This window comes from Oryx dammah, unplaced genomic scaffold (assembly GCF_014754425.2).
Source record: "Oryx dammah isolate SB20612 unplaced genomic scaffold, SCBI_Odam_1.1 HiC_scaffold_9, whole genome shotgun sequence".
Taxonomy (NCBI): domain Eukaryota; kingdom Metazoa; phylum Chordata; class Mammalia; order Artiodactyla; family Bovidae; genus Oryx; species Oryx dammah.
In genome coordinates, this window is record NW_024070193.1 from 45,320,694 (window position 1) to 45,344,788 (window position 24,095).

General features: G+C 49.7%; 1 protein-coding gene across 2 annotated transcripts in view; it reads right to left on the minus strand.

Moving 5' to 3' along the window:
- The window catches only part of GASK1A (golgi associated kinase 1A), a 47,656-nt gene that overhangs the window by 19,803 nt on the left and 3,758 nt on the right, over window positions 1-24,095 (minus strand). Inside the window, exon 1 of one of the 2 annotated variants that reach the window (XM_040246117.1) lies at window positions 16,444-17,141. The exons of the other annotated variant lie outside the window; for it this stretch is intronic. The gene's annotated coding sequence lies outside the window, so the exon portion shown is untranslated. Of the gene's footprint in view, window positions 1-16,443; window positions 17,142-24,095 lie in introns of those variants that run through there. 2 annotated transcript variants of the gene reach the window in all.

Below are 24,095 nucleotides of genomic sequence, written 5' to 3' on the forward strand. Positions count from 1 at the left end.
CGCAGTGATCATGTCTACTAACGATGACCGCAGTGATCATGTCTACTGAGAGTGAGTCTGCAGGGAGAGAGAACAAACAGCCCCAAACCAGACGCCAGATGGGAGGGAGCCCCTGCCCAGCCACCGCAAGTTTCTGGTTCCGGTTCCGAGCCTGGCCCAGCTCTGTGTTCTTCTCTCACCGGGTGGATTTAGCCCCGTTCCATTACTTGAGATGCCGTACGTGTTTAGTCTTTGTTCTGCTGTGGTATTTCATGGTATGTTTTCCGTATTTAAAATTTTTGAAGTCTTTCACTTGCTTTCAGTTACCTTTACTTTTTTCTTGGTGCGTATTTCTTATCACATTTAGGAAATTTTTATTTGAATTCTAATAATTGGACCCTTCATGACTATATACCCTTAAATGTCCAGTTCTTTAAACACCAGCTCTTAAATCCTAGTAAGAACAATCATAAAATTAGCATATTTCCTCTTCCCACCCCCTACCGTTCGATCGCTATTCAATTTTAATCACTGTGCTGCGGGCTCAGTCCCTCAGTCATGCCTGACTCTTGGCGACCCCATGGACTGTGGCCCGCCAGGCTCCTCTGTGCATGGCATTCTTCAGGCAAGAATACTGGAGTGCGTTGCCATGCCCTCCAGCAGGGCATCTTCCCAACTCAGGGACTGAACCCAGGTCTCCAGCATTGCAGGCAGATTTTTTACTGTCTGAGCCACCAGGGAAACCCCTTAATCATTAGTATTATCTTTTTAAATGTTTGCCTTTGTACAATTAAAAATACTTACATTTCTACTATATTTTGTCAGCTTTAAATGACAGTCTTTGGCCCCCAGTTATTACTCATGAATAGCATGTTTATTCTTTCTCCCACCTTTTCCTTCATTCACCTTCCAAAGTTTTATATTTGTGTTATTTCCGTATTGTTAGGATATAAAACATGTCCCTTCTACTCTATTACTCCAATATTCATATTTGTTTGGTCTTAGTTCTTCAGTTGGGTATATTCTTTGCATACTCCTGTCCCCTTTGCCCTAGTTTTTCAGTATTTCTTGGTTGATTGAAGTTAAAATTCCATAATTTTCTCAAGAAGTACTCATGGGAACAATGGTCTCTGGGTTCTTGCATGTTCAAAACTATTTTTCTATTGCATTCGTACCTGAAAGAAAGTTTGGCGAGATATAAAATACTGCTCACAATTACCTTCTTGGAATAGCTTGTAGGTCCTGCTCCACAGTTTTCTAACATCAGATGATGGTGCAGAGAAATCTAAGATTAGACTGGCTCCCTGCCTAGGAGCCCTAAGAATTTTTTCTTTTTCTTCCTTTTTTCCCCATTGTTTCCCCAGCTTTACCGAGGTATAACTGACCAAAAAAAAACAACAACTGTGTATATTTAAATTATTGAACATGATGATTTGATACATGCATATACTGTGAAATGTTCACCATGGTTGTTAGTTAATACATCCTTTCCTTCACACAGACCTTTTCCTGTGTGTAGTAAGAACACTTAAGATCTACTGTTTTTGCAAATTTCAAGTAAACGATAATGTATTACTAAGTACAGTCATCATGTTGTACATTAGATCCTCAGAACTTATTTTACAGCTGAAAGTCTTTTCTTTTCTTTTTTTTTTTTTTTTAAGATTCTACATACAAGTGATACTACACAGGATTTGTCTTTCTCTGTCTGGATTATCTCACTTAGCTTAATGTCCTCCAGGTTTATCCATGTCTGTTGCAAATGGCAGGATCTCCTTCTTTCTTTAGTGGCTGAATAATATTGCGTCGTCTGCATGTGCGCATTTTCTGGACCCATTCACCCACTGAGAGATGCGTAGGTTATTCCCACGTCTTGGCGATTGTGAGTCACACTGCAGTGAATATTGCAGTGCTGGTGTCTCCTCCAAGTATGATTGCTCTCCCTTCAGATGTATCCTCAGCAGGGCTCCTCCAATTCTGGAGATCCCCCCTATTTGGGGCTCCAGGGGCCTCCTCCCTATGGAAGACGCTTTTGCGCCCTATGTTATGTTCCCCTGGACCCCCGGCTGACGCCAGCTGCCCTCAGAGTGGACAGTCCCCCTGCACATTGCCAGCTTCCCACCTCAAGCCCCAGAATCATTCCCTGCTTTCTTGCCCACTATCAGGGAGGCACAGAGAAAATTAACACCTTTGGGGACCACCCTCAACCAACAGGGGACAAAAGTCAGTGGGTAGGGCTTCCCTGGTGGCTCAGTGATAAAGAATCCGCCTGCCACTGCGGGAGACTGGTTCGATCCCTGGTCCAGGAAGATCCCACATGCCGTGGAGCAGCTAAGCCCACGTACCGCAACTATTAAGCCTTGGGCTCTAGGGCCAGGGAACCACAATTACTGAACCCCGGGCACCCCAGAGCACGTGCTGCTCAACAAGAGAAGCCACCTCAACGAGAAGTCCACGCACCGCAGCCAGAGAAAGCTCATGCAGCAGCAAAGAGCCAGCATGGCCAAAAATAAATAGATGTTTTTAATGCTATAAAAACAAATTAGGGGGTAAACACCCAGCCTCCATCCTTCAGAGGGACAATTCTGAGTGGCATTCTGTACGTTGCCACAGGATATGCCCGAGGGATTGAGCCTCTATTCTATAGAACAGATGGTCCTTGTCTCCCTCTAAGATGCCTTCCTTTAGCGGATGATCTTTTGAAGTGAGAGTCTAATTTGTGGTCCTTATTTATTACATGTTTTAATATGGCTTTGATTACTACTTAAAGAACACAGGTATGTGTAATACACTTCCCAGGTGGCCCACTGGTAAAGAATCCACCTGCCAGGGCAGGAGCTCCACGAGAGGTGGGTTAGATCCCTGGGTTGGGAAGACTCCCTGGAGGAGGAAATGGTAACCCAACTCCAGTATCCTGGCCTGGAAAATTCCAGGGACAGCAGAGCCTGGGGGTCGAAAAAGATTTGGACACGACTGAAGTGACTGAACACACATGCATAGGGAAGCACTGTGAGAAACTCAAACAATGCAGCTGGTCCTCCATAATCATGGGCTCCACATCCCCAGATCCAACAACTGCAGGTACCATTACTGATGTTAACGTTTCAGTTGCATATGAGTTATTCTCTCCTTTAATCCTTAAAACAACGTAGGGAAATGGGAATGACTCAATTCCTATTTTACAAAGGAGAAAACTGGAAAGTCCAGAGTGCTCACTTGCCTAGAATCACAGGCTGGCCAGAACAACAGCATTTTTAATTAAAAGTAGGAGTGGCCATGGACAAAACCCATGTTTGGGTTTCTTTTTCTCCCCTCTGAAAAGAAAAAAATAGGTTTTCAAGTTGGATTCATAGTCTAGATTCCCAAAGCTCTGGATGCCACTAGGGAAACATAAATCATCTTTTAAAAATGTTTCAAGAAGACAGGCTGTTTTGATCCTTCTCTCGGCCTCACTTGGCCTTGGACAACCTGGGGAAAGCTGGCAATTGTGCAGTTGTGCAGAGTGAAAGGTTCAAAATGACCGTAAGGTGATGTCCCTGCAGGGCCACCCAAGTAAAGCTTTGGGGGAAAAAAATACTTGCTTTGATTGAACTGTAAAAACATCCTCTAAGGAGAAATATTCAGCTGAATAATACAGAGCACATCAGAGAAAGGAGTAAAGGGAATGGTGCCTCATGTCCTAGAAAGTTAGCTGGTGGAACCTAACCGCCCCCAGTGCTGCACACGTGCCAGTGGAACCTGCCCCCCCCCCCCCGCCATCTAATACATGCTGGGAGACGCGCTCGCGATGCTGGCGGCAGGACGGAAAGAAGATGGTTCTACAGTTGTTCTGTGTCTCCTCCCTGCTCAAACCCCACCTCCCACCCTTTCACCAAGACTCCCCCTTGACTCCTCAGAGAAGATGCCCTCTTCCCCAGCAGCCCCACCCATTCACAGCTGCAGAGGAAGAGGGGCGGATAAAGAGGGGAGCCAGAAAAGCTTTGGGGAAGACACATTCGAGTTCTAGATCAGCTTGTGGCCCTTCTGGGCTGTGTTACAATGGGTAAGACACACAACCGCTCTGCCCTATTTCCTCCGTTATAAAATGGGGGAGAATGAGATAATCCCTCCTTACAAAGATTGACATGAGGAAAATAAATGAGGACCCACTACATGGTTTGGTACATTTACATGATGGGATCGGGGTTTCTGTCCCCGCTTTCTGAACTCCCTCTGTTTTTCAGGGATCTGAAAAATACCCAGCACCACTCCTTCCTGGAGTTTGGCATATTGTAATGGGGACATTTGGGAGCACAGCTCAAGGTAGAGGCAGAAAGAGAAACTCTTTCATCATAAAGCCACAAGTGTAAGCTAGGAGAAGGCCACCTGGGCAGTAAGAAAGGTCTCGCCCTGCAGAGGCTCTGTCCAGAGATAACCCAGGATGGGACAGGAAGGAATCATTTGGCTTTAAAGTGTGTGGGGAGCTGAGGAAACGGCGGGAGCTAGGAAGGTCACATGCACGAAGGTTAAAAGGAAACGACAGAGATTTGGGGTTCCCTAAAAACTGTAGGGGGGCTTCCCTGGTGGCTCAGTGGTAAAGAATCCGTCTGCCAGTGCAGGAGATTCCAGAGATGTGGGTTCAATCCCTGTGTCAGGAAGATCCCCTGGAGTAGGAAATGGCAACCCACTCGTGTATTCTTGCCTAGGAAATCCCATGGACAGAGTACAGTCCACAGTGTCACAAAAGAGTCAGACATGACTTAGTGATTAAACAACAATAGTAGGAAAGGGATCCAGGAGAGTAGTGAAGGGCTCAGCCCCCTGAGAAGCTGTGCTGGGCTTCTCAGCACACCTTCAGGTGGGTATGTCCCACCTTCAGAGAAGCCGTGGCAGGATGAGGAGGAAGGACAGGGAACAAGTGATTCCATCTATGATGCCGTCCTTCACTTCATGCTGAAGACCCGTCTCACTGCTGCACAGAGCCACCACCAAACTCCCATCATCGCCTCCACGCAGCCCTTCTACTCTGGGAAAACTCATCAGGACTTGGCCTCACTTTGGGGCCCTACTTATCCCGTCCCTAGACCACCTCCCAGAATGTCCTGCTGTGAACCCTGACATCCCAGGGCTGTCACAGGAACCAGCTGGCAAGGATGGAGGCAGAGCCATCTTTTCTCAACTCCCAGAGGTCAAAAAAAGATGACAAAAACCCGGTCCTGTGCTGAACGGCCGTGGCGGATGGCATAACATGCAGGGCAGGGCCAGCGGGGAGAACACAGAGGCCGCGTGGTCCTCTCCCCTTCACAGCAGACAGATTCGCAAAGCACTTGTACAGCGCTTCTTGGTGGAGGTGTCCTGGGTGGGAGAAGGGGTAGAGAGAAACCACATGATGTACGTGTATGCGGGGACGGGACGGATAAAAATCAAAGTTGGCTCTGGTTTAGTCTCCACCAAAGGAGTGACAGCCCCCTCTGTCGTGTCCCCCGACCTCTCCCCTCTGTGACACAACCCCCCTGGCTGATCGCTGGTTCACCACGACAGACTCTGGCTGAGACTGGCAGAGATTTTGCAATGTGGAATTTCTGTTTCATTTTTTTAAAGATCAGCCAAATGATTTTCATAACAAAACCATGGCCGGGGTGAGAGTGAATACATAAGCATATTTTCAGAGGGCTGGATTAAAACCACATGTTGATGCTGTGAGTAACACCGCGGGCTGGACCTGCTCAAATTCTGCTTCTTTTGGCTGAACTCAGAATCTAACCCCAGGAAGGGAGAGCTGGGCGGGCACAAAACTCTGGGGGCAAAGGCGACAGGCAGGGCTCACTGGACCCTCCAGGCACACAGTGCCCCTCTCCCAGGGGATCTCTGGGCCGTGGAGGCTGGAAGCATTTGTTCCACTGGGGGCAGAACCCCAGGCTGCCTAGCTCCTAAGCCACCACCCCGCCAGGCCCCTTACTCAGCTCCTTTGCAAGCTGTGATTTTCCCTCCACATCAGCAGCTTCAAGATAAGAAAGGACTTCTGCCCCTGTAATTTCTGGCCTGGCCAATCTCCAGGAGGGGGAAAGCCCAAAGGAATGATAACTAACATTTATTCAGTGTTCACTATGAGCCTGGGACTATTTGGAGAACTTTACTTCTATTAACTCATTTAATCTGTATGCCAGACTTATGAGGTAGATATGAGAATTATTATCCCATTTTACAGTGAGGAAAACAAGGCACAGAGAATTGAGGGGACCCAGCACTCACAGACTGGAGAAGGCAATGGCACCCCACTCCAGTACTCTTGCCTGGAAAATCCCACGGACGGAGGAGCCTGGTAGGCTGCAGTCCAAGGGGTCGCTAAGAGTCGGGCACGACTGAAGCAACTTAGCAGCAGCAGCAGCAGCAATGCTCACAGACAGCAGCACCATAAGGTGAACCCAGGCCGACTGGCTCCAGAGCCAGTGACCTAGTAGCCGGGTCACCCTGGAAGGGGGCTGCCATCCACAGCCCCTGCCCCAGCCCTGATTCCAGAGGACCACACAGGGCCTCGGGGGCAGGCCCTGCTCTCAAAGGCTTAGTTCTTTGGGACTGGTCAGCTCAAGTGTAAAACGAGGCGAGAGTGAGGTCAATGCTAGGTGGCAGCCTTTTTGCACTGGTTAAGTTGAGGGAAAATAAAGTGCTTTCAGGCTATATTTATTTTTCTTTCAAAATGAAAATAACTTTGTTGTGTCTCACGTCCTACTTTAATAAATAGAAGAATATCAGTTAGAAAATGCCACCATTTGACCCACTCCAATCTGGGCATATTTGAGAGGTAATATCAGAAGTGGGTTTCTATTAATCTGTTATCCTCAAATTAGGTCTAGGGCTTGATCTCAGAACCATGCAGGTGGTTCTCTTGCCCCTTCCAAAAGAAGATGGTGCCAGAGTGCCTTTCAGCTCAAGCATTCTGAAGACTGTAGCCAGGAAATTGAACATATCTGACTTGAGAAGTGAATATAGCAGACCTTATTAACAACAGCCACTCACCAAGCATAGACCATGTACCAGGCACACTCAAAATCTCACAAAGTATGTACTAACATGATGAATTTGAAACTGCAGAAATTAAGATTTAAAGACTTCCTGACTTCAGACTATACTACAAAGCTACAGTAATCAAAACAGTATGATACCAGCACAAAAATAGAAATACAGATCTATGGAACCGGATAGTAATCCCAGAAATAAACCCACACATCTGTGGTCAATTAATCTATGATAAAGGAGGCAAGAATATGCAATGCAGAAAAGACAGTCTCTTCAATAAGTGGTGCTGAGAAGACCGGACAGTAAAAGAATGAAATTAGAACATCTAACACCATACACAAAAATGAACTCAAAATCGATTAAAGACCTAAACATAAGACCAGATACTATAAAACTCTTAGAGGAAAACACAGACTGGACACTCTTTGACACAAATTGCAGCAATACCTTTTTTGGGTCCATCTCCTAGAGTAATGGAAACAAAAACAAAAATAAACAAATGGGACCTAATTAAGCTTAAAAGCTTTGCATAGCAAAGGAAACCATAAATAAAATGAAAAGACAACCTACAGAATGGGAGAAAAAATTAACATATGGCACAACTGATAAGGGATTAATCTTCAAAATATACAAGCATCTCCTATAGCTCAATATGAAAAAATAAAAAATAAAAAAATGAGCACAACATCTAAACAGACATTTCTCCAAAGAAGACATGTGCTGTGTTAAGTTGCTTCAGTTGTGTCCAACTCTAAGTGATGCTATGGACTGTAGCCTTCCAGGCTCTTGTGTCCATGGAATTCTCCAGGCAAGAATACTGGAGTGGGTTGCTGTGCTCTCCTCCACACACACTCCACCACATCACTCCTCTCACACTTGTATAGTGTTTTTCACTACATGGCAAGAAGGATGCTGTTTCCAGACATTCTCACAACCCTGGAAAGGAAGGAGGAATTCTCACCATGCCCATTTTACAGATGAACAAATTGAGGTTCAGAAAGACTTAGTCATTTGCGCCAGGTGGCACACCAACTAATAAAAGAGCTGGGATTCCAACTCTTTCAGAATCCCAAGCGCTTTCCCAGCACACAGGAGCCAGGCCTGGGAATATGGGGACACAGGACGGAAGGATCAGCTAGGGCCCTCGGTGCTTATCCAAAAGCATTCCTGATGCTCCCAGATGACATGGGGAAGCCAGTTCCAGGAGAAGGCTTTAGAAGACCCGAGGAATTTCTGGACGTGTCTCTTCATTACATGAGCTGGGAACCTGATCCCAGGTGAGACACAGGAGATTGACGGGCTTCCTTCTCCCTCGGTGAGTACTTGGCAAAGAAAGGCAGAGTCCTGAAGGACGCCCTGGAGGAGCTGGACTCTTGGTCCAAACACCGGCTCCACCACTAATGAGTGTGTTACACAACGTCAGTTTCCTCACCTGAAAAATGGGTATGACGATGGTACTGACCCCAAAGAGTTGTGGCGAATTTTAATAAAGGGCTAAAACCAGGGCATTGCATGTATTTTGACAGCAATTACTCAGCAATATTATTTAACCCCAGGATTATTAAATCCCCGCAGCACTTTGCATCTCCAGCACCTTCTTTAGGTTACTATCCTTCACCTTACTCACTCCATCTGTGCACAGCGGTAATGGTTGGGTCATAGCACTCTGAGGACTGGTAACTCACAGCTGGTTGAGAGGAAGGAGCGTGAGGAGGTCTCGGGAACTGATGCCTCCTTGGAGCCACCACTTGCTCAAGTGGCCAAAGAGCAGTCTCCGGCTCCAGCTCTGCGTGCCCAGTGTGACTTCTGCACATTGGCCGTGGAGCCCTGGAGACAGTTAAACACTACTGGAGAGATGCTTGCCATGAGGAGAGGAGGGCTCAGCCATAAAATGCCTTGAAGACTGGTCCTCAGGAGGGCTACCCTACAAAGCTGCCCTTGGAATCAGGCTTCTCAGCTAAAGAATCTGCTTGTAATGCAGGAGACTTGGGTTTGACCTCTGGGTCAGGAAGATCCCCTGGAGGAGGGCATGGCAACCCACTCCAGTATTCTTGCCTGGGAAATCTCATGGACAGAGGAGCCTTGTGGGCTACAGCTCCATGGGGTCACAAAAGAGTGATACATGCCTTAGCAAGTAAACAACAACAAACTCTTGGACTCTGAAATAGAAAAATTCAATCTTTAATTTTTCCTTTAGCAAGTTTATCAGATGGGCAGTCTGTGGGTTGAATAAAAAATAAAGGGACCTTGCTATGGCAGGTGTCATGGGACATTTCCAGACAACCATGGAGCATAGAGTCCATCTCAGCAGATGGCCTGGGGCTCAAGAGGATGAGGGAGGAGCTGGGCAGCCAAGCCTGTGGCAGGTATGGAACCGTCTTGGAGGCATGGAGGCCCTCCCTCCAGGAAGCTCCGTGACGTCGTCTGTAGCCAACGTGATGGAGCACCTCCAGTGCCCAGTCCCTGCCAGCTATTTGACCCATGACAGCTTGTCTACTCCCAGCAACCTCCCTGTAGGAAAGGCTTCACTGTTCATGCCAGGCATCGAGGAAACTGAGGCCCAGGGAATTCAGGTCATGTCCTTACAGCTTCATAGCTAAGTGGCAGAGGCGGGATTCAAACCTGGGTCCAGCTGACTACATCAGTGTATGAACCAGACTTCTGTCCCTGCTACTATAGAAGCCTCAGAGAACAAGAGTTGTTTCCGTCTTCACCACCATTCTCCAAGCAAGAACGTAAACCTGGAAAGTTGGCCTCTTCCTGCCCAAGAGAGAATAAAAAGCCTCTGCTTTCAAAAGCCAAGGCTTTCAGAGGTGAGTTAAGCTGCGCTTTCTGTCTGATGTTGGGTAACTGAGGTGGGGGCTGGCTTAGAGTCAAACAATTCAATTTAGCAAAGCAAAGCTGTTGTTCATCTAGACATGGTGGATGAAACACCGGCCATTCCTCTCCACCCTTCTGAAACCTCACAAAAAACAACAGTAAAAAGCTCTTATCTTCAAGGGACAAACTGATAAGGATAAAGAGAACTGGACAGGAGGCACTGATTAGGTAAAATTCAGGCAGTTAGAACACAGGTGAGTGAGTGGCAAAGGCCTTACCCAAGTAGCCAAGAGAGTGGCTGAAAGCAGGACTCCCTACTGTAGTGAACTCAGTTGTTTGCAATTCCCTCCCTGCCCAGACACAGACACTCATTTGCATTTGGATGGCTGCAGACATTAAAAGCTTCCACAGCAGGGGTTACTTGAGGCTCTCTAAGCCACCTATAGGTACATCCTGACAGCCTAACCTCAGGTGCTCTGATGCTCACGGGCCCCTCCCCCAGGCCCCAAGACTAGTAGGCGTGTGGTACCCAGGAGTACACAACCTGGAAATACAGGGCAAACTCAGGTCAAGTGGAGCCAATTTTGATTGCTGAGAGACTGAATCCAGTGCATAAATCAAGCCGTCCTGAATTCAGTTTGTGCAGCGTCTTGGTAGGTCTATAACATCCTGCAATCAACTGCACTTAGCAGCACTTGGGCCTCCCTGGCGGCTCAGACGGTAGAGTCTGCCTGCAATGCAGGAGACCTGGTTTGAATCCTTGGGTGGGAAAGATCCCCTGGAGAAGGAAATGGCAACCTACTCCAGTACTCTTGCCTGGAGAATTCCGTGGACAGAGGAGCCTGGCGGGTAACAAACAGTCCATGCACTTGCAAAGAGTCGGACACAACAGGAACTTTCACTTCACTAGCAGCAGCCAGCTTAACCAGTAACGGATCCTCATAACATTCTTCCCCGCTTCGCTACGTGTTCACTGAGATGGCACTCGTCTCCAATGAAACAGCAGCACGAAAGCCTCAGGCTCAGCTACTGGGAAACCAGGAGAAGACAAACCAAGACACGTCCCTGTGAAATTTCAGAACACTGGGGGAAACACCCTCTCAGTTCCCAGAGCAAAAGAAAAAAAAAACAAAAAACAGGTTTTCTACAAGTAATCAAAAGGAATCAACAAATCAGAATGGCTCTGGTCTCATTATTGTGATATTGGAACACAATTGAGCAAATCCTTCAAAATCTGACAGAAAATTGTTTCTGGCTTAGAAATTCACATTCTGGTTTAGATTTATATATATATATATATATTCTGGTTTAGAATTTTATACCCAGTCATACTCATTGGAAAAGATCCTGATGCTGGGAACAGTTGAAGGCAAAAGGAGAAGAGGGTGGCAGAGGATGAGATGTTTGGATAGCATCACCAACTCAGAGGACATGAACTTGGGCAAACTCCGGGAGATCGTGAGGGACAGGGAGGCCTCGAGTACTGCAGTCCGCGGGGTTGCACAGAGTCTGACACAACTGAGCAAGTGAACAACAACCACCACCTAGTCACACTATCCATCGATTGCGAGGGTGAAATAAAAGCAGCTTTAGACGGGCAGTGTTCCATAACGGTTTACTCCTCAGCAACTGTTCACTTGGACCAACGTGGCTGTCAACACAAAGTCACACATAAAAACCGAAGTGCGTTGGGGTTCTGACAAGGGAGTTAGATTCTGATGGAGCAAATTAGGCAAAAATGAAGTCTAGATCAGCATTTCCTTTGAAAATTCCTTAAGAAAGAAATTTACACACATCCATTTTTCTCCACTCTTAGAACAGAGGCTGAGTCTTTAGTCTCCAGCAAATAAAACCAAAGAGTTGGGAAATTCCCGTAGCATACTCAGCCTCTGAGAATCACCTGGACCATCTCACAAGGGATTCTGGGAGAAGAGAGTCTGAGCACAGACCCACCTAGCTCCATTCGCATTTGGAAGAACTAGCGATAATTAACCTGGAGAAGGCAATGGCACCCCACTCCAGTACTCTTGCCTGGAAAATCCCATGGACGGAGGAGCCTGGTAGGCTGTGGTCCATGGGGTCGCTAAGAGTCGGACACAACTGAGCGACTTCACTTTCCCTTTTCATTTTCATGCATTGGAGAAGGAAATGGCAACCCACTCCAGTGTTCTTGCTTGGAGAATCGCAGGGAAGGGGAGCCTGGTGGGCTGCAGTCCATGGGGTCGCACAGAGTCGGACACGACTGAAGTGACTTAGCAGCAGCGATAATTAACCAGATTTCTAATCAGCAGAGCTTCCACCTTGTGTGTGTATCCATGCTCTCAGTCGTGTCCAACTCTGTGCAATCCCATGGACTGCAACCCGCCAGGCTCCTCTGTCCATGGGGTTCTCCAGGCAAGAACACTGCTAGTGGGCTGCCATTTCCCCCTCCAGGGGATCTTCCTGACCCAGGGATTGAACCTGCGTCTCTTACATCTCCTGCACTGGCAAGCTGGGATCTTTACCACTAGCGCCACCTGGGAAGCCCAGTTTCTAGAAATCAGAAGAATCCAAAAAGGAGAGAAGGGTGTGATGTGTGATCCTGTAAAAGGTCAGGGAGCTGCCTCAAGGGCAGCTGGGGGCCTTGAGGGGACACAGCCTCAGGTGGCAGAAGGGTGTCTGAGGAGAGGCAGCAGCCTGCAGGACAAGACAAGGAAGTGAGCTGATGATCCAGCTGGCAGGAAGCCTCCCTAGTCCGCAGATTCTGTCTCCAAAGCAAGCGTGGCTGCCCTCCCACTGGTCACAGAAATTTTAAAGAGTAACATCGCCCCAGATGCCCCCAGTGCCAGCCCTCTCGTTACAACCCCAGGGCCCCACCTGTTCCCACCTTTACAGTTACCTATGTCACCTCCCTAACTCCTCACTGAAACTCCTGGCAAAATCAGGTGTTCCTGGAAGTCAGGAGCCATGGCCCCCGACCCCACCTTGAATCCCAGCTCTCCTCTTTGGAAGGGATAAAGTCAACTGGTGCCTCCCCCAACTGCAGCTTTGTCTTCATGAACAAAGAAGCAAACGCCGCAGCCCCTTCCGCACACTTGCTAACAGCTGTGTGAGCTGCTCAGCACAGACTATTTCCTAACACCCGTCTCCTTTTCCTCGGCTCTGACTGCCCAAGCCCTTTCCAGGCTGGATGTGACCACATGCTGTTTGCATTGAGCTCCACCCAAAATGATCCCTTATTCTGGACCACAGATCACCAGGTTCCACCAAGAGAAGCAGCCAGAAGGGCTACGTGCCTCTGTGTGTCCTGACGTGGAACTTCAGACGGTGCCTGCCCCAGGCAGGCAGGCTTTCTAGGGGAGCCCCCAGTGCCCTGTTAGAGTTCTGCCGCAGTGAAGATGTGGGGCCAGGTGTTCCCGACACTGGGGCACCTGGGAAGTGTATCTGATGGACAGACCGGGGGAGGGGCGGGGGTGGGGAAACGGAAGAGGAGCCAAGGAGAGGGCGTTCCTAGGCAGGGAGTGTGGAGCAGCTCCGTTCACGGGACAGGCATCCGCTGGGCCTCTCACCAATGTATGATGGCGCCTTGGGGTCTGAAAGAATGTGATTTCCCCCATGTGCAAGGAAGCATAAATTTTAGTTAGGGAGGTATGTCCAGGGCAAGACTTTAAAAGGCAAAACTAGCAAGGAGGAGGAATTAGTCTTTGACGGCCTTATGCCCCCATTCTACCTCCGATACATCTAAAATGAGATTGTCTATAACCTCAGCCATTTGTTGGATGGTTATACAGTTTATCTCTTGGAACCAGCACTCTCAAATAAGGAGTGTAGGAAGGATAGTGTTTACAAAGTATTAATTCTTGCTTGCATTCCGCCCTCCCCCCACCCCTAACTGCAAGACCCTGAACTGTACTCTTATTCCTCTATCTGAGAATGATACAGAAGAATGTTACCAAAAAATGTCACAAAAGGATGCAAAAAGTTAAACCTTCCAACTTCTGACATGTGAAATAGAATGGAAATACAGGGACTTGTAGATGAGGCTACTGGCTCTGGGCCCAGAGCAAGGCAGCAGCTCACCAGGCTCACCTACCACCAGCCCCTGGATGACACACAGGTTCAGAGCCAGGCTGCGAGGATGTTGATCCCAGCTCCACTGCATCCTGGCTGTGTGAACTTAGGCCTCCACTTCCACATCTGTCCCAGGGCAATACGAATGGCACCCCTCTCAGAGGGTGGACCCTTCATTACCGCATTGGGCAGATATTCCTGAGCCAAGCCCTGCTCCAGGCAGGAGTGAAACATCAAGAGCAATGGTGACATTCTGGTGGGGTAAAGAATGTGACTTATCTTTTAAAAAGATAACATCACTCCTAAGTACTCCTAAGTGCTGTGAGAGGTGTATGAGCTATTGTGTGAAAACATGCAAAACAGAAGCTGAAATATAATTATGTTTACTCATAACTGATCATGGGGCTCCTCAGGTGGCCCTGGTGGTAAAGAACCTGCCTGCCAAGGCAGGAGACATAAGAGACGTGGTTTCGGTCCCTGGGTTGGGAAGATGCCCTGGACAAGGGCATGGCAATTCGCTCCTGTATTCTTGCCTGGAGAATCCCATGGATCCTGACAGGCTCCTCTGTCCCTGGGGTCGCAGGCACACGTGCATAACTGATCATGCTTTTCTAGCAGGACCCACGGGGTTACCTCCATGGCAGGGTTCCTAGCACCTGCACTGAGAACACATGCCTGCCTGACCTGCTCCCAAGGGGCTAAACGACGTGTCCTTTATCCCTCCCTCCCTGCTGCTCTCCTCTGCTCCAGTCTCTACGTTGATTGCATGTTGGGGCCTTTCCAGCCCTGCCGGCCGCCCCAGGAGCCTTCGCCACACCCATGACTGAATTACCATTTTGTTCCGGCTCACAAGAGCACTAGTGTGGAAACACCGCAGACCAGATGGGATTTTCGAGACCCTGTCATTTGTCGGAAATTTTCTCTGGCTGCCTTGGTATTAACGGCCATACAGTTTTGCTCTCAGGCCTGGGAATGGGGATTGAGGCGGAAAAACGAAAGCAAGTTTCTCTCTGGGCCATTCTGTTCCAGCCTTCCAGAGATTTCTACCCTCTGGCTGCTCAGAGGCCAGGGACACGGCCCCAGAGAAGAGTGGGAGGGGGGCAGGTCTGTGTCCTACACACACACTTCCCCCCAGTTCCAACCAAGCTCGTGGCAACAGGGGGCCTGAGCCAATTAGGGCCACGGAGGGGAAAATCCACCTGACTCTGCCTTAAATCCATCCCAGTCACAGCAGGTCGTACGGACTTCTCCAGAATCAGGCCTGGAGGAGAGTTCATAAACCGGGATCCTTGGGCTGAATCTGGCCTGCAGACGTGTTTCGTTTGGCCTAAGAGGTTTTAAATAAATTTGAGCCAATGTTCAAAAAACCAGGCTATTTCCTATAAAAATCCAGATTTCCAGCCTCCTATGAAAAGGGAGAAGTTTGAGCCACAACCTGGGCCCACGTTCTCATACGGCTGGAGCGGAGGATGGCTCCCTCTCTCAGTGACACGCTCTTTGCCGTCCACTGCAGGCTCCACCGTGCCCTGACATGTCTCCCACGAGAAGGAAGAACAGTTGCCTTTGGAGTCTCACTTGCTTTGCTGTTTTTCAAAGAATATAAACACTTCCCTAAGCACAGCTCAATACAACCAGAGAAAACAAAACATAGACGGGCATTGTCTTTGTTACACCCAGCCCACTTCTTTCACTTATGCCACCAGCCTGGGCGCCATCGGCACTTCCGTTTATACTTCCTGGGCCAGATGGGCACTGTCCAATACGAGAGCCACGAACCACAGCTGGCTATTTACATTTAAACTCATTACAATTTAACATTTCCATTCCTGGGTTGCACTGACGCCGTTTCAAGTACTCAGCAGTCACCTGGGCGTGGTGGCCACCGAGGTGAACGGCAGAGAGTAGGACATCTTCTCAGAAAGTCGTACTGGACCGAGCTCTGGGGACACTTGCTGAGTTCTACGCTTGGGCCGCCCTGGGCACTCTGGGGAGCTGCCACCTGGCAGAGGTTCACTGCCTAACCAGGGAGAAAGCCATGGCCCGGGACGAGAGATGAGGGGAAGCACCCCTCAGTGTCACGGGGACCCTCTTGGAGCCAGAGAAGAGGAGCAGGTCTGTTTTCATGATAAAAGAGAACGCTCTGCTAGCCCCTCATGTTTCCAGTCCTAGGCAGTCTCCTCAGAAGCTTCCAGAAAGGGGGACTCCTTCAGCCCCTCATGGAGATGCTGCTTTGATGTCTGCTGCAAGCTCTGGAGGTGCCCCAAGCAAAGCTCAGAGTCAAGATGGGCCTCTGAGCTGGCGCTCCCTGGCAGGATTTTCCCCCCAGCACTGGCCTCCCCCACCCCCAGCCCCAGCTCCGACACACCCTGCCGCCTGTATGTCTGTCCCCATCACCTCACGGCCGTCTTCACCCTCTCCCTGAATCCATTCTCGCCCATGTCCAGGGCTCCCACCCTCCCCACCCCAGCCGAGTCTAAACAAGACACTCCTGGGTCCCACACCCTCAGGTGACACGCTACACAAGAAACTCATTTCCAAGAATATTTACTTATAACAGAAAATTTCCACAGATGCTACCAAAATAAAACAGCTACGTACCAAGGGTGAGAATTTTCAGGTTGATCGAATGGAAAGAGACTCAGATCTGTGGTTGTAGTTGATGCTCAGTCGCTAAGTCATGTCTGACTCTTTGCAACCCCATGGACTGCAGGCGCCAGGCTTCCCTGTCCTTCAGTATCTCCCGGAGTTTGCTCAAACTTAAAGTCCATTGTAGGGCCCACCTTAAAGGCCTTCATACATTTGAACTGTGTGTCTTGGTAATTAGAGCATTGCTGATCTCTAAGTTACTCTATTTACTGCTCTCTAAACCGGATCCAATGACAGCAGCCTTAACACTTGAAGGATCGAAGATTCAACACAATAATGGATAAGAGAGCTACAAAGCCCAACACAAACATTTGCTGTTATCAGTTCTAAGGTGAATGATCTCACAGCCAGCACAGAGGCCAGCACTCACTAGAAGTTTGCTGAAGGTTCTTTTTTAATGACCTTGGAGTAGAAGCTGAGTGAAGACATTTTTTAGACAAAGGGGGTTCTTGGCGTATTTGAGGATCAGATCACACAGACAACCATCTATACAGAAGCAGAGTTTCCAAATCCTTTTAGCATCAAAGATTAGTGCTACTTCAGCCACCTGGTGAAGCCACAGCTTTCTCAGGATGCTTTTTTTTTTTTTTTAATGTACAAATAAAAAGCAAAGGGTTACAAAGGCAATCAATTATACTGAAATATAGTCATCAAAATATTCCAAAAAACAAGTCTGTAATATAATAATACATGTGCTTCTTTATTAATGCATTAAATGATGAGATCTATCAACTCATCTAATAACAAATGCAGTTTCAAAGTAGTGAAGAGTGAAGACTATATTTCAGAAAATCTGCTTCCACCTCATGATGTGAAAACTCTGTGATTCCTCTTGGTGACTAAGTCACAGGTCTTGTTAACGCTATGGTGGTTAGCACCTACATTCATTCTTGAAGAAATGCTGAATTTCAATCAGAGATCAGTGAAAATAAAGATGGAACTTTTCATTATCCAAGTTTAGAGCTCTTTTGAATTCTAGGCATGGACCACGTCAAGACTCCTTGAATTGGTACCATTTGATTCTGCCTTTCTCCAGTTCACCATCATAGGGAGAGACCCACATGGCTGATACAGAGGCAGACCCTTTACAGTACCTATTCCCTAGTGGGAACTAGGGAACAGGGATACCCCCCAACACCTGCTCCCCTGATGCACTGAAGGCTCCGACTAACAGCCCTAGTGGCCCAGGCCTTTATGCATCTCCAGCCCTATCTGTTGTCCAGGGACAAGGTAATAACCACAGCTCCCACTAACTGAGCACTTACTCTGTGCTGATGACTACTGTATGAGGTAACGATTTATGCTCATGATAGCATTAACACAATCCCACAAGGAGGTAGTGTTCTCTTAGGGGAAACTGAGGCTGAGAGGTTAAAGGATCACTATTTGCCCCAGGTGGCTTTGAATTCAGTTGTTCCGGTTAAAACTCCCCTCTGAACCCTTCATGCTTTCGTACCAGGCACTGGTACAGGCCCTGTGACAATTACAGTTTAAGCCCAGGGGATGGATGAGTGTGAACAAGGAATGGGTGAGTGTGAACAGGAGCCTTTCCTGACACCCAGAGAAGCAACCGAACAGGGTAGCATTGCCCAGACGTCCCTACCCCCTCCCCAAAGGGAAATGAGGGGATTTTAACTAGAGTTTCAGGAGACTGTTCTGAAAGGAAGGAATACAATAACATCTTTGTAGCTGCAAGAAGATCTCTGGGGCAGCGGGAACCATGGGGAGAGCAGGGGGCAGGGGTGAGACAGAGCTGGATGAGCTGGCTTGTGCGGGGCCTGCAGACCGTGGCTGGGTGTGCTGTCCAGGAGGCCACCACTGCCGGTGGCCAGCCCCCTAGCTGGGATCCGGGTCCCCCTGCAGGTACACACTGAGCTTCTGTGTGAACAGACAACAGAGCCGCTCTGTCCTGGAGAAAGAGGTCTGTGTGTCCCGCCCACCCTCCTCCCTGCATGGGGATGGACATCCAAATGGCCCATTCACGGGCCATCCCAGCCTCCCGCCCTCAAACAGCCACAGTCTCCACCTCCATGGGGCCCAGACAACCCGGGGAGCGCGACCCACAGCCCTCAGCCCACCTCGGACAACACGAGTCCATCACTCCCTCCCACCCGCCTTTTTTCCGCCTGGCTGGAAACCCACATCACGTGGCCCCTGGGGCTGAGGTGCCTCCATCTCCTTTGGAGGAAAGCATGAAGGGGGTTGTGAGTCCCGTAACTTTTGAAATTTTGACCCTCTGGGGTTACAGGTTTGACTGCAGGTGGGTCTTCCCTTTCCACTTCAGATAAGAGGCCCCAAGCATCTAAAAGTGCTCCAGCTATGTTTTAAATCGTGGCCACAACAAAGAAGGAAGGCATGGCCTCTGCCTTTAGTCTGCAGTCCAGACAGGAACATGAGCACAGACAACATTCCCCACTAAGTAACTAGCTGGGCCGTATTAACAGACGTTTCTGCGGGAGGTGTAAGCCGCCGGCATGTGTATATGAAGGCACCTTGGCATGGAGGCGTGCACGCGTGTGGATCCTCTCCTTTCAGGACACATGGAGCCTGAGACAGAAGAGATGGAGCGTCTTGAGAATTCTAAGCACATTGGAAGCACCTTAAAGCACTGCTGCAAAAACAGTCTGGTCAGAAGCAAGGCAGCTCTTCACAAGCCGAGTTTGTTCTGCTGATAAAGTTCCCCCCTCAGGAGCACCGGCAGACATGGACACGAGGAGTGCAGAGAGGCGGCGGCGTCAGCCCTCAGCTGCCAGGCCAGTGGGAAGCGTCACTGCTCTGCCGCAGGGCAGCATGCTGCTAAAACCCAGCTTGGAGCACCATGCCCAGCACAGCCCGGCCCCGTGTCCCCCGGCTGGCATGCTCAGACTTCGAGGGGCATCTGTGGGCTCCTGCAGGTCTGCAGGGGTGAAAGGGCCTCCCTGGGGCCGTCCCTTTTGTCTTTAAACCCCAGTCTCCCCAAGTGGCATCCATAAACCTCTGGCTCTTAACGCTGATCTTTTTTTCTCTCCTTTTCTCTCCTTTAGTCCTAACCTCTCAGCTGTCTTTAGCCAGTTCTTTGACTGATGGCATTTCTGGAAAAATCCCTCCATTGGCTTCTGAACATGGAACCATGAACCTGCTGCCCAAGCCAAGATGGAAGGATGTGATTTTTCCAGATGGTTCTGGAAGAGGTTGTTTGCTCACTGCAAGCAAATGCCCTCGAAAGCCAAACAAAAACTGCCCGCGAGTAAACAGCATGGGACTCAGCCCCTTCCTGCGGCCACTTAGCAGAAACCCAAGCCCAAGCCCGAGCCCGAGCTCATGGCAGGCAGGGCAGCTGGGCCAAGAGGGATGGAGTAGCTGCCGCTCTGCCCACCCCCCAGCAGGATCTGGGGCCACAAGGAAGGAGACCCCGGCAGCTGCGCTAGCGAGAGGGTGCCTGGGCGTTGCAGGCAAGGTGGCTGGAGTGGCATGAGTAACACTGTGCTTGTTTTTATTGCAATTATCTCTCCTAGTTTTATGATCACAACGGCAAAACCAATTCAGAGGATTAAGGGAGAAATGTCAAACACTTCACCGTGACTCTAAGAATATACCACAGTAATCTATTTTATAGAACTGAAACGATTAGAATCATTTTTAAATAAGTTACTTCTGTATCATGTTGCTCCTAAGGATAGCTAGTTATAGGACCCCAGTGTTCTTTTTTTTTTAATGTGTCTATTTATTTGGCTGCTCCAGGCCTTGGCTGCGGCACTCAGGATCTTTGATCTTCATTGCAGCACGCAGGATATTTAGTTGAGCCATGTGGGACCTGGTTCCCTGAATAGGACTTAAACCCAGGCCCCTGACCAGGACTTAAACGCAGGCCCCTTGCATTGGGAGCTTGGAGTCTTAGCCCCTGGACCACCAGGGAAGTCCCAGGACCCCATTGCTGTCGATCAGTCGCTAAGTCGAGTCCGACTCTTTTTGTGGTCCCGTGGACTGCAGCATACCAGGCTCCCCTGTCCTCCACTCTCTCTCAGGGTACGCTAAAATTCACGTCCTTTGAGCCAGCGATGCTACCTCACCATCTCATCCTCTGCCGCCCCCGTCTCCTCTCCTTTTGCCTTCGATCTTTCCCAGCATCAGGGTCTTTCCCAATGAGTCAGCTCTTCGCATCAGGTGGCCAAAAGACCCCATAAGATAAGGGGTCTTACCTTTATGATGAAGAAAGAGGAGCAAGGCACAGAAGCCTCTATACGCAGACGCCCGAGCAAGAAACGGAAGTCACTCTTGACTTGCCCTCAGGTTGCCAAGGGCTGGAGGTTCTCCTGCCCGAATATCCCCCACACTTGCTCCCTCCAGCCACGCCTCCCTCTGGTCCACCAGGGTCAGGGGTCACGACTGTTCCCAGACGCTGCCCCTCCACCCGCCCCCTGCAGGCTCGCCTCCCTGGGAAACTGCTCTCTAAAATGCAAACACAATCCCACCTCTCCAAGCTCAAAAGCCTTCTCGTTGCCCACAATCCCACCTCTCCAAGCTCAAAAGCCTTCTTGTTGCCCCCTCTGTTCTCAGGATGATAGCACAAATCCCGCCTCTGGCTGGGGGTACCACTTGTACCCCCTTTCCAGGCTCTGCCTCCAGCCTCATTTCCAGAAGGTTCCCCTCAACATCTCACTTTTGCCTTTCAGTTCAGTTCAGTCGCTCAGTCGTGTCCGACTCTTTACAACCCCATGAATCGCAGCACGCCAGGCCTCCCTGTCCATCATCCATCACCAACTCCCGGAGTTCACTCAGACTCACGTCCATCGCGTCGGTGGTGCTATCCAGCCATCTCATCCTCTGTCGTCCCCTTCTCCTCCTGCCCCCAATCCCTCCCAGCATCAGGGTCTTTTCCAATGAGTCAACTCTTCGCATGAGGTGGCCAAAGTACTGGAGTTTCAGCTTTAGCATCAGTCCTTCCAATGAACACCCAGGACTGATCTCCTTTAAAATGGACTGGCTGGATCTCCTTGCAGTCCAAGGGACTCTCACTTTTGCCTTTAGGGCTTTGTGTATGCTGTTCCTTCTGCTAGACCGCTTTTCCCTCTTCTTGTTGTTATATTATTTTTTAAACTATTTTTAAAATTATTTTTTTCAGTAAAACTAAAACTTCTGTATCCAGTTCTATGAGTCTTAGCATGTGGATAGGACCACCACCCACCACAATCAGGACACAACAGTGCCATCACTGCAAAATCCTCCTTCAAGAATTCCACAGCCACGGGGAGTGACACTCAGGCCTTCGCCCTGGAGACCCGAGTTCTTTCAGAACCACTCAAGGCCTGGAGACTAGCGGAGGCCCCTGCTGCTTCCCCATCCTCCGAATCCTCCCCTCCTGGCCTCTCACTCTGACCTGCCTTCACCCCGCAGTTCACCAGCTGCCACCTTACAGCCCCTTCTGGTCCCTCTCAGCAAGCACTTGTGGAGCCCCCAGGCCACTTCCAAGGATATGCACACATGGTGTGTGGGGCATACAGGGGGGGCGGCCTGGGGGTCGCCCACAAACCTGGCTCCATCCTCACCTCGGGCCAGGCGGCCCATCAGACATAAGCCTGTGTAGTGGGCACATCCAGACGAAACAGGGGTTGTACCCCGAGCGCCCCAGGTGGAAACACTTCAGCAGTCATATCAGAAAACTAAACCAAGCAAAGACAGCCCCGGTGGCTCAGGCGCCCAGGCCTCAAGGAAACGGGAAGCGCTCTGCTTCGACATCAGCACCTGGGTAAGGAAGGAGGGCTAGCCCCCCCAGGCCTCTTCTGGGGGACTGTCCGCATCTTTGGGGAGGAACTGGGGCACATTTCTCCCCCTCGCCCCTGACATTAATAAGGACGTCATTTCTCGTGAGGCCTATCCCCACCTCTATGCTATCCTTTCCAACCCACTGCTTTTGGACCAACTTCTGCTTGGTCTGGTTGGGGCCAGAGGATTATTTAAAGCCTCTGCTTCCCGGGCCAGCCCTGCAGAGCCTGGTTTCTGTATGTAGCAGAAGCTGTTCTGTGAGCCGGGTGCCCACAGGAGAGGGTATCGAATTCCCTGCAGGCTCCAAGGGCTGGAAGTCCTGATTCCCAGTTCTGATTCCAAAACTGGTTTAACTGCTTCTCCAGCTGAGCCTGAGAACCTGAAGGCTTCACCCAGACCTCCTGCAGGGTCATCTGCCAGGGCGCCCGGACCTTAGACCCCGGGGGCTGCAGCTGAATGGGGGCTGCCTGCTCACCCAGCCAGCACTCAGCAAGGAGGCCCAGGGCACACAGACAGGGCAGGCACCTCCCAGGGACTGGGTATTGGTGAGAAGAGAGATCTAAAAGGAGCCAGAAAACTATTGCAGGTTAGAATCTGTCTCCACTTGTCCCATACTTAGAGTCCCAGGAGCACCTCCTATCCAATAGTTGGTACTAGATAAAATACGTCAATGGCTTCCTTACTGTTTTAGGTCCTGACAAAAAGAAAATCTATTTCTGTGGGCTCCTTATACCCATTCTTATAGCACCTTTGGGGTACCACGGGGTTTTGCCTCTGAGAGTCCTTTGCTCTTCATAGCAACCTCTAGGTATAAGCCCATTTTATAGATGAGGGGCCTGAGATTCAAAGCATTGGAGTGCTTACTCAAAGCCACACAGTAGCCTAGTCTGGCACAAATCTCATTCTGATTTCAAACCACGTGCCTCCCACCCCCACACCCCGCCACTCCAAGCTGCACCAGAGGCCTCAAGGATATGACGAACGAGGAGACCTGGAGACCTGGAGAAGGTCACACCCCTTCTCCAGCCTTAGCCCCTTCACCTACAGATTCCCTTCCAGATCTTAACCTCTAGGGATAGGAGCTCTTGGTTCTTCCAAGAACTGAGCTGTGTGTGGGCTCCCCTGGGATGCCTTTCTCCCCACGGCTGCCTGATGACATGCTCATAGTAGAGGAAAGACAGACAAGAGGAATGTCCTCCCACCCCCACACTCCGGGTCCTTGAGGGTAGCTGCAGTAAAATCCCTGATGAAGAGTCTGAATCAATTTGTTCTTGTGCGACTGTTTGATTCCCATTTCCATGGATGATCAGAAGCCGGCCCCAGGCCGTCAAAAACAACCCCAAAGTAGAAATGACCTGAAGTCCACAAGCAAGGAGATTATTATCAGAACCATGGTACTGAGAATTCCCTGGCGGTCTAGTGGTTAAGAACCCACCTCACAATGCAGAGGGCGCAGGCTGTGTCCCTGGTCGAGGAACTATGATCCCACGTGTCGCAGAGCAATTTGGCCCATGTGCCGTGCTTAGTGGCTCAGTCGTGTCCGACTCTTTGTGACCCCATGGACTGCAGCCCGCCAGGCTCCTCTGTCCATGGGGATTCTCCAGGCAAGAATACTGGAGTGGGTTGCCATGCCCTCCTCCAGGGGATCTTCCAGACCTAGGGATTGAACCCAGGTCTCCTGCATTGCAGGCAGATTCTTTACCATCTGAGCCACCAGGGAAGCCCAAGAATACTGGAGTGGGTAGCGCATCCCCTCTCCAGGGGAACTTCCTGACGCAGGAATCGAACCCAGGTCTCCCTCATTGCAGGTGGATTCTTTACCGTCTGAGCCCATACACAGCAACTACTGAGCTCATGCACGC